Raw genomic sequence first — 14,643 nt, 5'->3', positions numbered from 1 at the left:
CTTTACTGACGGTTGGCAAACCGACTCTAAAGACCATTACGAACCGGCACTAAAGCCCGGTTCTGCACTAGTGGGGAAAGAACCTCCCTTATAAAGAGGTCCAACTCCCTCTAAACTAGGAGTGTGGGACTAAACTTTAGTTCCACCTCTTACCTTGCACGAATGGGCTACGTGGGCCTCTAGGATTTATTAGGAATTTCTGAAACCGCTATTGGGCTAGGCCCAAATACACAAAAATTCCGGCAATCCCCCACCAGATCCCAGAGGCAGACAAAAATTTCCTTTGGTTCCAAAACAGTGTTTTATATACCCGTACTGCAGTGGAGACTGTTAAGTTGAACTTCCACCTAGAACTCTATGCTACACTAGTAAGCAACTTGAACAGTGGACCGGGCCTTGAACTGCAAGTTTTCTGCGAATCTAGCTTCACACAAAGCCTTGACAGATACGTGGCTACCGTGGGTCTTCCCCGCAGGTGGAGATTATGCTTCATACTCCGAGACCTTTCATGAGTTTACTAGACATAACCCTACTCTCATAGATTGTGGCGTTTAACAATCAGACTCAGATAGGTGCGTTCTTCAAAAGATGTTCTGCAGGACAACATCTCTGCTTCAAAGAGCCGCTTAGAACACATTAAGATATACATGAACCCGCCATGCAGATTAGGAGAGTATTGCATCTGCATGGAGTGGTATTTTTTTAACAGTAAGGGTACTCTCCTCCGAGTTGACCAACAACTTGTCTTCCACATCTAATTCACGGGATCTCCGATCACAAAGAATAGGTTACCACTGTGAACAACTCATATTGTGGGTCTCATACCCATCTCCCTCGATGCATTATCAATCACATTACGTGATAGATCCTTACTAAAAGGATCTACCAGATTTTTGGACGTTTGGATATAATCCAATGCAATAACTCCGGAGTTTCTCATTTTTCTGACAGACTTTAACCTTCTCTGAACGTGTCTTGATGACATCATGTTATCCTTTGAGCTGTTCAATTTCATGATCACAGTTTGATTGTCGGAGTTCATAAGGATACCCGGTACAGGTTTCTCAACAACGGGCAAGTCATTCAAGAGCCGGCGAAGCCAATCTGCTTCGACCGTAGCTGTATCTAGTGATGTGAGATCTACTTCCATTGCTAACCTCGTTAAGATGGTCTGCTTGCAAGACTTCCAAGAAATAGCACCACCTCCATGAGTGAATACATATCCGCTCGTGGCCTTTACCTCATCAGCATCTGAGATCCAGTTTGAGTCACTATACCCTCAAGCACCTTTGGGTGGCCAGTGTAGTGAATTCCATAATTTGCAGTGCCTTTCAAATAACACAAAACTCTCTCTAGAGCTTTCCAATGCACATCTCCTAGTTTTGAGACAAACTGACTCAGTTTGCTAAAAGCAAAAGAGATGTCAGGTCTTGTAGCACTGGCTAAGGACATGAGCGAGCCAATAATCTGAGAAGTTTTCAATTGGTTTCTAGCAATTCTTCGATTCTTTCGAAGCAACACACTAGCATCATATGGTGTTGAAGAGGGCTTGCAGTCATTGTAGCCAAAGCGACTCAAGATCTTTTCCACATAGTGAGATTGAAGCAATGTAATCCCACCATCATTGTCCCTCAACAACTTGATGTTCAGAATGACATCAACCACTCCTAAATCCTTCATCTCAAAACAGCGAGATAGGAAATCCTTGACTTCCTTAATAACATTCAGATTTGTTCCGAAAATTAGTTTGTCATCAACATACAAGCAAAGGATAACTCCCTCGCCCCCACCATGGCGATAATGCACACATTTGTCAGCTTTGTTCACAACAAAGCCTGCAGCTGTTAAAGTTCTTCAAACTTCTCACGCCACTGTTTGGGTGCTTGCTTGAGTCCATACATAGACTTCATGAACTTGCACACTTTCCCTTCCTGACCATCTATTACAAATGCATCTGGTTGTTCTTGTCCAACTCTCCATTTAGGAAAGTAGTCTTAACATGCATTTGATGAACGAGAAGACCATGTGAGGCAGCTAGTGAAAGTAGAACTCGAATAGTGGTCAATCGAGCCACATATGAGTAAGTATCAAAGAAGTCTTCACCTTCCTTTTGGGTATAACCCTTAGCCACGAGCCGAGCCTTGTACTTTTCAATAGTACCATCAGGCCTAAGCTTCTTCTTGAATACCCATTTGCATCCTATAGGTTTGCACCCATAAGGATACCAGTTATCTCCCAAGTTTTAGTCGCCAAGATGGAATCCATCTCGCTACGAACTGCTTCCTTCTAGTAGTCAGCATCTTCAGATGTATAGGCCTCTGAAATAGAACTAGGAGTTTCATCTATGAGATATATAAGAAAATCATCACCAAAGGACTTTGCAGTTCTTTGTCTCTTGCTCCTAGTAGGAACTTCATTATTCTCCTCCACAAGACTTTCAAAGCGTTCCATCGAAATGGTAGGTTTAGTAATTGTAACCGGTTCCTGATTCGATGAACTAGGCATCTCCTGATTAGATGAGGTAGCCATATCCTTCATGGGAAAGATATCTTCAAAGAAAGTCGCATCATTCGACTCCATGATCGTACCAACATGCATGCCAGGTACCTCGGACTTTACAACCAACAATATATAACTAATGCTATGAAAACCATATCCCAAGAAAACACAATCCACAGTCTTAGGTCCAAGCTTCCGCTTCTTTGGAATTGGCACATTGACTTTCGCCAAACAACCCCATGTTCGTAGATAAGAGAGCTTTAACCTTCGCTTCTCCCATTCCTCAAATGGAGTTATCTCTTTGTTCTTTGTGGGAACTCTGTTTAGGACATGACATGCAGTCAATATCGCCTCCCCCACCATGCCTTGGATAGACCCGATGTGTCTAACATGATGTTAACCAAATCAGTTAGAGTACGGTTCTTTCTTTCGGCCACCCCATTTGACTGAGGTGAATAGGGAGGTGTCATCTCATGGATTATGCCATGTTCCGGACAAAAGGAATCAAATTCACTTGAGAAATACTCTCCACCACGATCGGACCTAAGCCTCTTGATCTTTCGATCAAGTTGGTTTTCTGCTTCAGCCTCATCCATAGATTTCAGAAGATACACATGACAGTATCTAGTGGAGTCAACAATTAACGTCATAAAATACTTCTTTCCACCTTTTGTCAAAACACCATTCATTTCACATAGATCTAAATTTATGAGCTCTAATGGTGCAAGATTTTTTGTTTCCGCAGTCACATGAGACTTACAAGATTGCTTAGCTTGCACACACACTTGACACTTAGATCCCTTGACAGTGGTGAAACTAGGGATTAAGTTCAACTTCGCTAGTCGCGACATGCAACCAAAGTTAACATGACAAAGACATGAATGCCACACATTTGATTCACTATTGTTGCAAACATGATTAACAACTTTATTGCAAACGTCTGATCAGGATAAACAAAATAGGACTCCTGACTCATAGCCTTTACCAACAAAGGTTCCATACTTGGATATTACAAATTTATTCGACTCAAAGACAAGCTTGTATCCATCTCTACACAGAAGAGATCCGCTAACAAGAGTTTTATTGACGGAGGGGACATACTGCATGTTCTTCAGCCGCACGATCTTCCCTGAAGTAAACTTCAGATCAATCGTGCCAACACCACGAACAAAAGCACTTGAACCGTTGCCCATCAACACACTGAAGCATAAGACGAAAACATGGAAATATCTCTGCATACATGCACATTAGCACCCGTGTCAATCAACCAATCAGGGGAATGACATACTGAAATAATAGTGGGAAATATACCATACTGAACATCCTTCATGTTAGTGTCTCCAATGACAACATTAGCGGTCTTGCCGCCTTTCCCAGGATGACGTTTGTCATAGCGATTAGGGCAACTAGGAGCCCAATGATCAGGATCCCCACACACATGGCAAACACCTTTCTTCTTGTCATTCTTGTTCTTGAAGTTCGTGTGCTATATGGCCTTATTCTTCCCATCAAACTTTGCTTTACCATCAAACTTACCCTTGTTCTTAAACTTGTGGGGCTGGAAATTCTTCTTTTGTACCAGATTGGCACTAGAACCTCCCTCAATACCTCGAGCACGGTTGTCCTTTGCTCTCACCTTTTCTTCCACATCAATAGTACCAATGAGATCCAGAACAAAAAACTCCTGCCTCTTATGCTTCAGTAAGGTAGCAAAGTTCCTCCACGTGGGAGGTAGCTTAGTGATGATACCACCGGTAATAAACTTGTCCGGCAGGATACAATTGAAGTGCTCAAGTTCTCTAGCAAATGACTATATCTCATGAGCTTACTGAACCACAGAGCGCTCTTCAGTCATCCCGTAGTCAAAGAATTGCTCCATGATGTACAGCTCAGTGCCAGCATCCGAGACCCCAAACTTGGCCTCGAGTGCGTCGCACATATCTTTTCCATTATCAATTCAGGCATAAGCATTAACTATGTTCTCACCAAGAACACTCAAGAGAGCAGCCTTAAACAAGGTATCCATTTTCTGAAAAGCTTGTGCCTGTTGTGCATCTTGCTCTCCTTCAGGTTTGCCAAGAGTGGCGTCATAGCAACTCATGGTTTGAAACCATAAGACTGCTCTCACGCGCCACCTCTTATAGTGGATACCCTCAAACATAGGAGGTCTCATGGAAGCAGCAAAACCACTTGGGGTAAATTGCCTATCATAAGGTTTTTAGATTGTTGGAAATATGAGCAATTTACCATATGATTTTATTAATAGAAATACTGAGTAAAGCATGACTAAAATAGTAGAGATAAAGCAAGTCATAACGACAAAGAAGGGCATGGATGAAGCGTGCGGCGAGGAAGTGGACCAACAAAGGCCTTGAGCCATCGGCAAGGCTCCTCCGTGGCAAGACGGAGCAGACGACCGCCGGCATGGGTGGATGCAATCCTCGGTCGCGGGCTCTTCCTCTACCGGGTGGCTCACCTTGGCCGCGGGAGAGGGGGGCCTTCCGGCGCGGCTGAAAGTATATGCGGTGCCCCCATGTTTGGTTTTGGCAGTTAATGATAATCTCTATGGACTAATGTTTTCCTTGAGTTATATTTGAAGGATTTGTCCATAGGCTTTTCTTGGAGTCCATTTGTTGGTTTTAAGGAGAGTTTGTGATGACCAAGGTGATATTCAAGGAATTACCTAAATATTGTTCATGCGAGAGGCTGATCAAGACTAAGTCAAAGAGTGAATCAAGTTTATCAACACACAGAGCATAGAAGATGTACCGTGAGGGATCAAGTGATCCCATGGTATGGTTGCAGTGTGCACGTTCAAGTGATCCATCACGAAAAGGTTAAGTGCTTGAAGATTGCCATCCATTGTGGTGACAATGGACTTGTGAAGATGTGCTGAAGAGTGGCTCACCCATAGTGGAGTATGGGTGAGCAATCTACTAGTCTTCACCGAGCCAACGCAATCAAGAAAGGTGGTCCAACTTGAGGAAGTCAAGATCGTCTACATCTAGCTCAAGTGGACTTTGTGCAAGGCAAAGGTTTGGCCTTGATAGGTTCCCTATTTTACCGGTCTCATGGTGGTAGTTTGGAGACTGGGTTATAGGATCGATTGCCATACTATCAAGGGGGGCTCTCAAGTGAGTAGCTTCATAGTATCATTTGTAGTCAGCTCAAACCATTGCATGCTTGCATCATATTTCTTGGTTCTTGTTTGGTTTTCTCCTTGTGAGATTTGGAGCTTATGGTCATATTCTTGACAAGCTCGAGTTCATCCAAAACTGAGTTGACATGCTTCTTCAATTGTGTTTTCAGCAAAGGAGGTTTTACCGGTCTTATTTGAGGAAGGCTTCTCACCATTTTCTTGTGAGCCTTTTATAATTTCCTTCTTATTGTTATTTCTATCAAGATTATGTTAGCCCTTCTTGCTAGCTTTCCAAAGAACTTGGTTTTATTGAATTCGGAGTTCGTTTGCAGAAGTTGTGTTAGTTTTGGTGACCTTAAAAAGGTCGCAGCGGTACTACCGCTCACGGGAGCGGTACTACCGCTTCGAGGGGATGTAATTTTTTACTACCGCTCTTCGGAGTGGTACTACCGCTTTGAGCGGTACTACCGCGGCTACTTCCGTGGCTACTTCCGCTCCGGACCAAAAACTCGTCATAAGTCCAGTGTTGGTAGGCACAGATGTACTTTTTTATTACCTCTCGCAAGCGTTAGTACCGCTACCCCTAGCGGTAGTACCGCTCCGGCGGTTCTACCAGCCTTTTGCCTCGTTGCTGTTGTTTTTCAAAGGGCTTCCACCGCCCTAGTGGTAGTACCGCTCCCATGAGCGGTAGTACCGCTCTGTGCGGGCTATGAGCATAAGGTTGGATTTTTCCTAACCTAAAAGGGGGTCTTCTTCCCCAATGAACCTTATCCTTTGATCTCGTGTTCTTCCCCCATTGTTGAACTTCTTTGAGCTTGCTATCTCTCAATCCCTCCATGGATTCTTGCTAGTTTTGGGGGGAAAAGAGAGATGAGATCTAGATCCATATTTCCACCAATCAGTTTCTCCTCTATGTGAGGGGAACCCCTTGGATCTAGATCTTGGATTTCTTGGTGTTATTCTTCTTGTTCTTCCTCTCATTTTCTTCCCTAGCATTAGTTGCTTTGGTGGTATTTGGGAGAGAAGGACTTGAGCACTCCATGTGCCCTTGCCATTGCATTTGGTGCATCGGTTTGAGTTCTCCATGGTGATACATGGAAGTTACAAGTAGAGAAGCTTATTACTCTTGGGTCCTTGGTACCCTTGAGCTTGTTCCTCTTGGGTGCTTGGGCGCCCTAGACGGTTGGTGGTGTTCGAAGCTCAATCATTGTGGTGTAAAGCTCCAGCCATGCGTCGGGGTCTCCAATTAGGTTGTGGAGATTGCCCCGAGAAATTTGACGGGTACCGCTGACCGCCCCAAGGGTTTCCAAAGTGTACGGGTTCGGTGACCGCCCCCAAGGGTTGCCATTTGTACGAATTCGGTGACCACCCTCAAGGGTCCCTTACTGGAATCATGACATCTTGCATTGTGCGAGGGCGTGAGGAGATTACGGTGGCCTTAGTGGCTTCTTGGGGAGCATTGTGCCTCCACACCGCTCCAAACAGAGATTAGCATCCGGAAGGGTGTGAACTTTGGGATACATCCTCATCTCCGCGTGCCTCGGTTATCGCTTACCCGAGCCATTTACTTATGCGCTTTACTTTGTGATAGCCATATTGTTTCTTGTCATATATCTTGCTATGACTTAGTTGTTTATCTTGCTTAGCATAAGTTGTTGGTCCACATAGGTGAGCCTAGTTGTTGTAGGTTTTGTGCTTGAAAAATTAACCGCTAGGTTTATTCCGCCTTTGTTCAAGCCTAAACCGTAACTATTTTAAAGCGCATATTCACCCCCCCCCTCTAGGCGACATGCTCAATCTTTCAATTGGTATCAGAGCCTTGACTCTCTTTGACAGGCTTAACCGCCTAGAGAGTGAAGATGTCAACTAGGGGATTAGGATTGTCTGACACTCTTAGTTTCGATGGCACAAATTTTGATATTTGGGTAATTCACATGCTTAATCTCTTTAGGGTCATGGACCCAAGTTTAGAGCGAATTGTAGATATGGGTTTTTCTTCTTCAAAGGAGCTCCAAATATTATCTTTAGAGGATGAGAAACACTCTTATCTCAATGCTAAGGCTTCTAATGTGCTTTCTAATGCTTTGAGCAGTGTACTTATATTTCAACTCATGCCGTTCCGGGATGCTCATGAGTTGTGGACAAAGCTTCAAGATAAATATGGTGTGTCCAAGATTTGTGGGGATGATTGTTCTCCCTCCACCTCCGGCCATATTGCCTTCTCAACTTCTTCTACTTCACCTACATGTGGATTGCCACAAGGTAATGCTATGGTGAGTAGTGTTGGTCATCACAATGTTGATAGTGTGCTAATCATTGATGACTCTTCATCTCTATCTTATTGCAATGCTCCATCTTTGGACTTTAACAGTTTGTGCACCTTACATGTTTCATATGCTTGTGTTGATAGTCCATGCATATCATGTAGAAATTGTCTGACTAAATCTCATGATGATATACTTCCTATATCTTGTTGCCATGATAAAAATGCATGTGTTTCCTCGAGTTGTTGTACTAACAATGTAGAGGAAACCCAACACTCCATGGACAAGATGTGGTCTTGATCGGTGCTTCAAGGGATCCTACATCATCATCTATTGATTTTTGATTTAAGGCTAAGGCTTCAAAGGTATCTCCTAATTTGAACCCCAATATGTCTCTTGATGATGATCACTGGTACAGCGAGGTGCTATACAAATGGTTTTTAACCCCTTTTTGCGATGGCGTTTGGAACCGTCACCTAGTGAGTGAATGCGATAGTGGGTCCTTCCCACATGACCCAGAAACTGTCGGGGATATGCCACCTGGCACACATGCTCGGCAAATTGTGTGCGACCGGCGAGCGAGCAAATAAGGTTATACGTAAAGTAGTGCTAAAAATACAATTATGCAGGCAAAATCGTTTCCGGTCGTAAGTACATCCCACACATTCAGTCCCTGCTAAACGTTTCCGTTCGTATATACATCCCACACAGTTGCTGTAAGGAAAACGTTTCCGTTCGTAGGTACATTACGCACAATTTTCCCCATTAAATCGTTTGTGATAGCATTCTAATCGCACACAATATTAATAATTTTATCATTTCCCTTATTGAATGCATCACACACGATGCATAGAAGAAACTGTGTGGCAAAGGCTGTCCATCTCACACAGTTTTTATGCGGTAAACGTTTAAGCAAGGTGGCCTAATGCAAACAGTTTTGAAGAGAATGTCGTGTGTGATTGTTCATCGCTCCAACACGGTTTATTCCTAGAAACTGTATGCGTTGCCTTAGGTCATCGCCCACGGTATTTTCTCAATAACCGTTTGCAATAGAAAAAACCAATTAGCAGGCTAATTTGCTATTAGCAAGCTAATTGCCCTATTATTAATAATCCATTTATTAATCTAATTGACATTCATATTAAACACATAATATATTTCATTCCCATATTAAGGAAGCATGATTTCATAATTGAAATACATCAGAGTACAACATGATATAGCTTCCGCACTCAGATACCCCATTACACAACCGCACCCGCACCAAGTTTCAGATGCAACATCTAGAACCTTTCAAAATTAGCATCAGAGACGGTACATAGACAGATGCATCTCATCGGGAAAACTGCTGAAGCGGAAGGCGAATATTGAGCCTTCGTTGATGTTTAAGGTCTTTGCAACTTTAGGACAGCGCATGTGGATGATTGATCGTCCATCCTTCATCATCTTCAAGAACACTTCAATATTGAACCATGGGTGTTGTATGAAAACCTTCCTCGCCTCCTGACCATAGAGGTGGTTTGAGAGGAAATCAACAGTGAACTTGTCACGCCCAATATGCGACCCTATCCAAAAGGAACTCTAAGGTCCCACCAAGGATAGACCCGCATATTGAAACGCTTTTGCAAGGTGGATATCATTACATCAAAATTACATAATAGATGGGGATACATACATAAGGCATACAATGCCACATGAATACAACATCATAATACAACAGAGCATCATCCGACTACGGATGTAACACAAACAGAAACTCAAAGGACATCCACCCTGCTAGCCCAGGCTACTGACCTGGAACCTATCCCCTGATCGAAGAAGCAGAAGAAGAACTCAACGCAAGCAAGCATCGCTCTCGCGTCAAGATCATCGCATAACCTGTACCTACAACTGTTGTTGTAGTAATCTGTGAGCCACGAGGACTCAGCAATCCCATTACCATGGGTATCAAGACTAGCAAAGCTTAATAGGAAAGGAAGGGGTAAAGTGGTCAGGTTGCAGCAGCGACTAAGCATATATGGTGGCTAACATACGCAAATAAGAGCGAGAAGAGAGCAAAAGGAACGGTCGTTAACTAGTAATGATCAAGAAGTGATCCTGAACTCCTACTTACGTCAAACATAACACAGAAACCATGTTCACTTCCCAGACTCCACCGAAAAGAGACCATCACGGCTACACACGCGGTTGATGCGTTTTAATTCGGATCTGGTGTCAAGTTATCTATAACCGGACATTAACAAATTCCCATCTGCCTATAACCACAGGCACGGCTTTCGAAAGTTTATACCCTGCAGGGGTGTCCCAACTTAGCCCATGACAAGCTCTCGCGATCAACGAAGGAATAGACCTTCTCCCAGTGAGACCCGATCAGACTCGGAATCCCGGTTTACAAGAAATTTCGACAATGGTAAAACAAGACCAACAAGACCGCCCGATGCGCCGACAATCCCGATAGGAGCTGCACATATCTCGTTCTCAGGGCAACACCGGAAAGAAACAAACAACATGGTAAATGTACAAGCATAATCATGGCATGATGCACAAACAAGTATGATGCATGTCCGGTTTAATGAGGCATGGCATGGCAATATGCGCAAACAGCACTACAAGTTAAGTGGAGCTCAATATGCAACGAGTTGCATATTGACGAAACACCACATCCATTATTTAGTTCTCTCTCATTTAAGCTACCAAGCAAAATTAAATGTTGTTAAACATGGCAAGAGGTGAGGAATAATAAAACTACCTATCTAAGCAAGTTTAAATGAGGCCGGAACCACAAAACAACAATTCCGGAAAATCCCCATGTGCATATTTTAGATTCGGTACTGTTATGCCCTAAACCCTATTTTAATGTTGTTAAACAGGAAAATAAAGTGGACCATGTTAATCTAGGCATTTTTCCACCCCATTTACATATAAAGTTTATTAAAATTGGAGCTACGGTTATTTAGTTATGAAATAAATCATTTTAGCATATTATTTAAGCAAATTAATGCAAACAGAAATTTAAACATTTTAAACATGGATGAAAATGGCATATTATTAATCTACACAAAATTCTAAGCATTTTACATGTTTAAATCATTTTAATCCGATGCACGGTTCAAGAGTTATTAATGCATGAACAACAGGGGGTTTTCTGTAAATCTGAAAACACTGGATAAATTAGAAAAATTCGCAGACGGTAAAAAAAAACCACATCGGGCCGGATCTAGCTGGCCCAAGAGTGCAGAGGGGAAGGGCTGGGGGGACTGCTCACCATGGGCCAAGCCCAGGTCGGTGAGGAGGCCAAGGCAGGCCGTATCTGGCGCGACTAGGCCTAGCGCTGGCTGCGGAGCTGGGGGCGATGCGGCTGGGCCTTGCTGGGCCGAACGAGGGGGGCTGGGGGCCGGTCAACACGCGACGACGCGGACGAGCGGGCGCCTCGTCCTGGAAGCGGAGGACACAGGCGGCGGTGGACCTGGCGCTGGCCTCTCCCGGTGACGAGGACAGGGCGGCACGGAGGAGGTCTGGGGATGGGTGGATCTGGGCGAGGACGGCGAGATCTGGCGGTTCCCGGCCGGATCTGACGCGAAACGGCAGCGGTGGTGGACTCGGGGAAGAGCACGGGCGTCCATGGCGTCGGTCCCCTACAGAGAGAGATAAGGGAGTGAGGCAGCGAGAGGGAGAGAAGGAGGAGAAGGGACGAGGAGGAGGGACTGAGGGAGAGGGCGCGGGGTCGGCCTGGGAGTGGCGGAGGGCACCGACGGCGGTGGAGGCTGGTGGCGGCATGAGGGATCGGGGTCGAGGGATCCTCCCCTCGATCCAGAACGGGAGCGGGAGGCGTGGGGCGCTCGGGCCTAGATCGGTCTTCGGCGGGCCTCGGATGGGCCGGCCGGGGCCTGGGCGGCACGAGGAAGGCCAGGGGGACGCATGGAGGGCGCGGGTTGGAGGAGGCGAGTGTTGGGGCGACGTGGAGGTCCCCGGTTGGCTCGGGGCGCGGCGGCGGCGGCGCCAAGTGGCGGAGCTGGAGCGGGTGGCGCGGAAATGGAGGTGAGAGGCGGCGGACATCCCGAGGAGGAGGGGGGATTGCTGCGGCTGGGTTAGGGAAGGGGTAGGCTGCCAAATTTGGAAGGGGAAGGTGTATATAAAGGGTAGGGGCTAGGGTTTGAGGGTTTTTGGAGGGGTTTCGGAGCCTCAGATCGCCATCGGACGGCTCCGGATTGAAGAGGGACTAGGAGAGGGGTTGGTGGGCTGTGTAGATGGGCTAGGCTATAAGGAGAGATGAGATAGCAGCCCGACACGGGTTTTCGGAGACCGAAAACACCCGATGAACAAACCGGCAAGGGTGCCGCTACAGATGACGGTTGGGCTACCAAACGAACTCCGAATGCGATGATACTTGGCAGGCGGTCTGTCTACACTATAATAAGACCGCACGACAAGTTGCAACCCATTCCGAGAACATTTTTATGCCACTTATAAAATAATATTCGGAGGTGCTGCGGGCGCGTGCGAGTGTGGTCTGGACTCGGAACGGACAACGGAGAGAACCGGCGTAACCCGAACGGATGCAAGTTTTGAAAAACATGCGGATGAAATGCAGATGATGACATGGCAAAATGCAACACACAAGCAGCTGACATGGCAATGTCGGCGAATAACTGGCAGACACCTGGCGCATCGGATCCGGGGCATTACAACACTCCACCACTACGAGAGGATCTCGTCCCGAGATCTACGATGGCACCGGAGGGAAAAGAAATATGAAGATAAGAGGTAAACTAAGTTGCTTCTTCAACAAATGAGTGAAACCAAAGAACCTTGAGAGGTTGAACAAATTGAAAGAAAGAGTACACTGGAGATGAACAAGATTGCAAACACTCCGTTAGCAAAGAGGAACAAGGAACATTGGAGAACCTTGAAGGTTGCAAATATATTAAACAAGGGCTTAACGAACGAAAGGAATATGGAGACACACCGATATCATGAGATAGCCAAAGAACACGAATGCCAGAACTTGGGCGGCACTCCGGTTGAAAAGAGATGCAAGACTTGATAAGATGAAAAGAACTTGAAGAGAGCACAACACTTCGGTTAAATGGATAAGCACGAAAAGAACATGATCCTCACAATTCGAGATGATGAGTGAAGAGATCAACATCACAATGCCTCCGGAAGAAAGAATAGAAGATAGATCATTGGAATAACAGAATGGAGAAGAAAATGCCAACTTCTGCCACAAATGAACTTGGAAAGCACCCTTCCAAGAAGGTTAGAACAGAGTTGTTGGAAAACCAACAACGAAAAGAACAAGCTTATTATGGGCTTATGGCAAACATCTCAAAATGATGAGGTGACAACCCGCCACTAATAGAAACAATTGATTGGTTGAGATCAATGAAGATAAGAGAAACTTCTTTCACCAAGAGGATCATTGGAGAACTTTGGTCATTAATAAGCACCATAAATAGCAACATTCCTTAGGGGAAGGCTTTAGGTGAAATCTATACCAAGATAACTCCAAAGAAGAGATTGATGGATTTAAAATACCTCATTCTTGAGAACATGTGAATCAAGAAACATGAACTCAAAATTATCAAGAATGACATAACACCACCTCAAATGATAAGGTAGAACGAATTGCACTTCGAAATGCAAGATGAAGAATACTTGAACACCTCAAAACAAAACATTTGTTGAACACCATGTTTATTTTAGAGTATAGCTTAGCGGGTCATCGAGAGAAATCTTGAAGAACAATTGAAGAATGAAAGGAATCCTTGATGAACCACCATGTAGAGCCTCCATGAAGAACTCCGGTAATAAAAGGATGATAAAGATTAGGAGAAGTTGAAAACACAAGGTTAAGCCTTGTGATGATTTAGATGGAGCTTCGCGACGAGATAAAGCGGAAAACTTGGAACTCCGGAAAAGAAAAAATGAAACACTAGAACCGAGAATTACTTCATCATGAACAATCTCCGGAAGAAAAGAATTGAATCACCTCGAGGAAATAAAAATAAGATTTATTGTATGCTTATCCTTCATCAAATTAAATTGATGACAAGCAATGGATTTGGCATACTACTTATTCTTGTAGAAAGGATTAAGAGGGATATAGCATAAACTAGAGAAGGTATTGATGGAACCACCGGTGGGATTTGGAAACAACGAATAAATGAATGAATTGATACGATGACGAATGAAGAGAAATCTTGAACGAACCACCGTAAGAATTGTAAATGAACATAGCAAAGGCACAATTCACCGGGAAGAATTGGAAAATGAATGAAGATACTTGAGGGGATTTAAATACAAGAGAACGAAGAGATAACGAGCTGATTAGAGACCACTTGAGCGATGCACCGGTAAGATATGGAGAAGGAGAGCTAAAAGCTAAGAATGAATAAACCCGAAATGATGGCCTTCGTAGGAATAAAATGGAAAGAACTCACGAAATACTCCGGATGGGTGAAAAGAATTCCCACACTCGAAAACAATTATGAGAGGATGTCATCAAGCTTGAACTATGCATCTTTGGAAGAACGGGTAAGGATTTAGAGGAACTCTTCTTCGGTCTTCACCTGCTGAAAATGATGATGAGAACCACCAAAATTACTGAGATACTCCGGGAGAATGAAAAAGAGGAAGGGTTGAACCAAAGATGAAAAGAATTTGAAAACGACCTTGAAGAAGGCATGCGACTGATGAAAATTCATTCTTACATCACACTTAAAAAGGAATTTGAGAATA

This window comes from Triticum aestivum, chromosome 2B, assembly GCF_018294505.1.
Source record: "Triticum aestivum cultivar Chinese Spring chromosome 2B, IWGSC CS RefSeq v2.1, whole genome shotgun sequence".
Lineage (NCBI taxonomy): Eukaryota > Viridiplantae > Streptophyta > Magnoliopsida > Poales > Poaceae > Triticum > Triticum aestivum.
Note: the sequence above shows the minus strand (reverse complement) of the source record.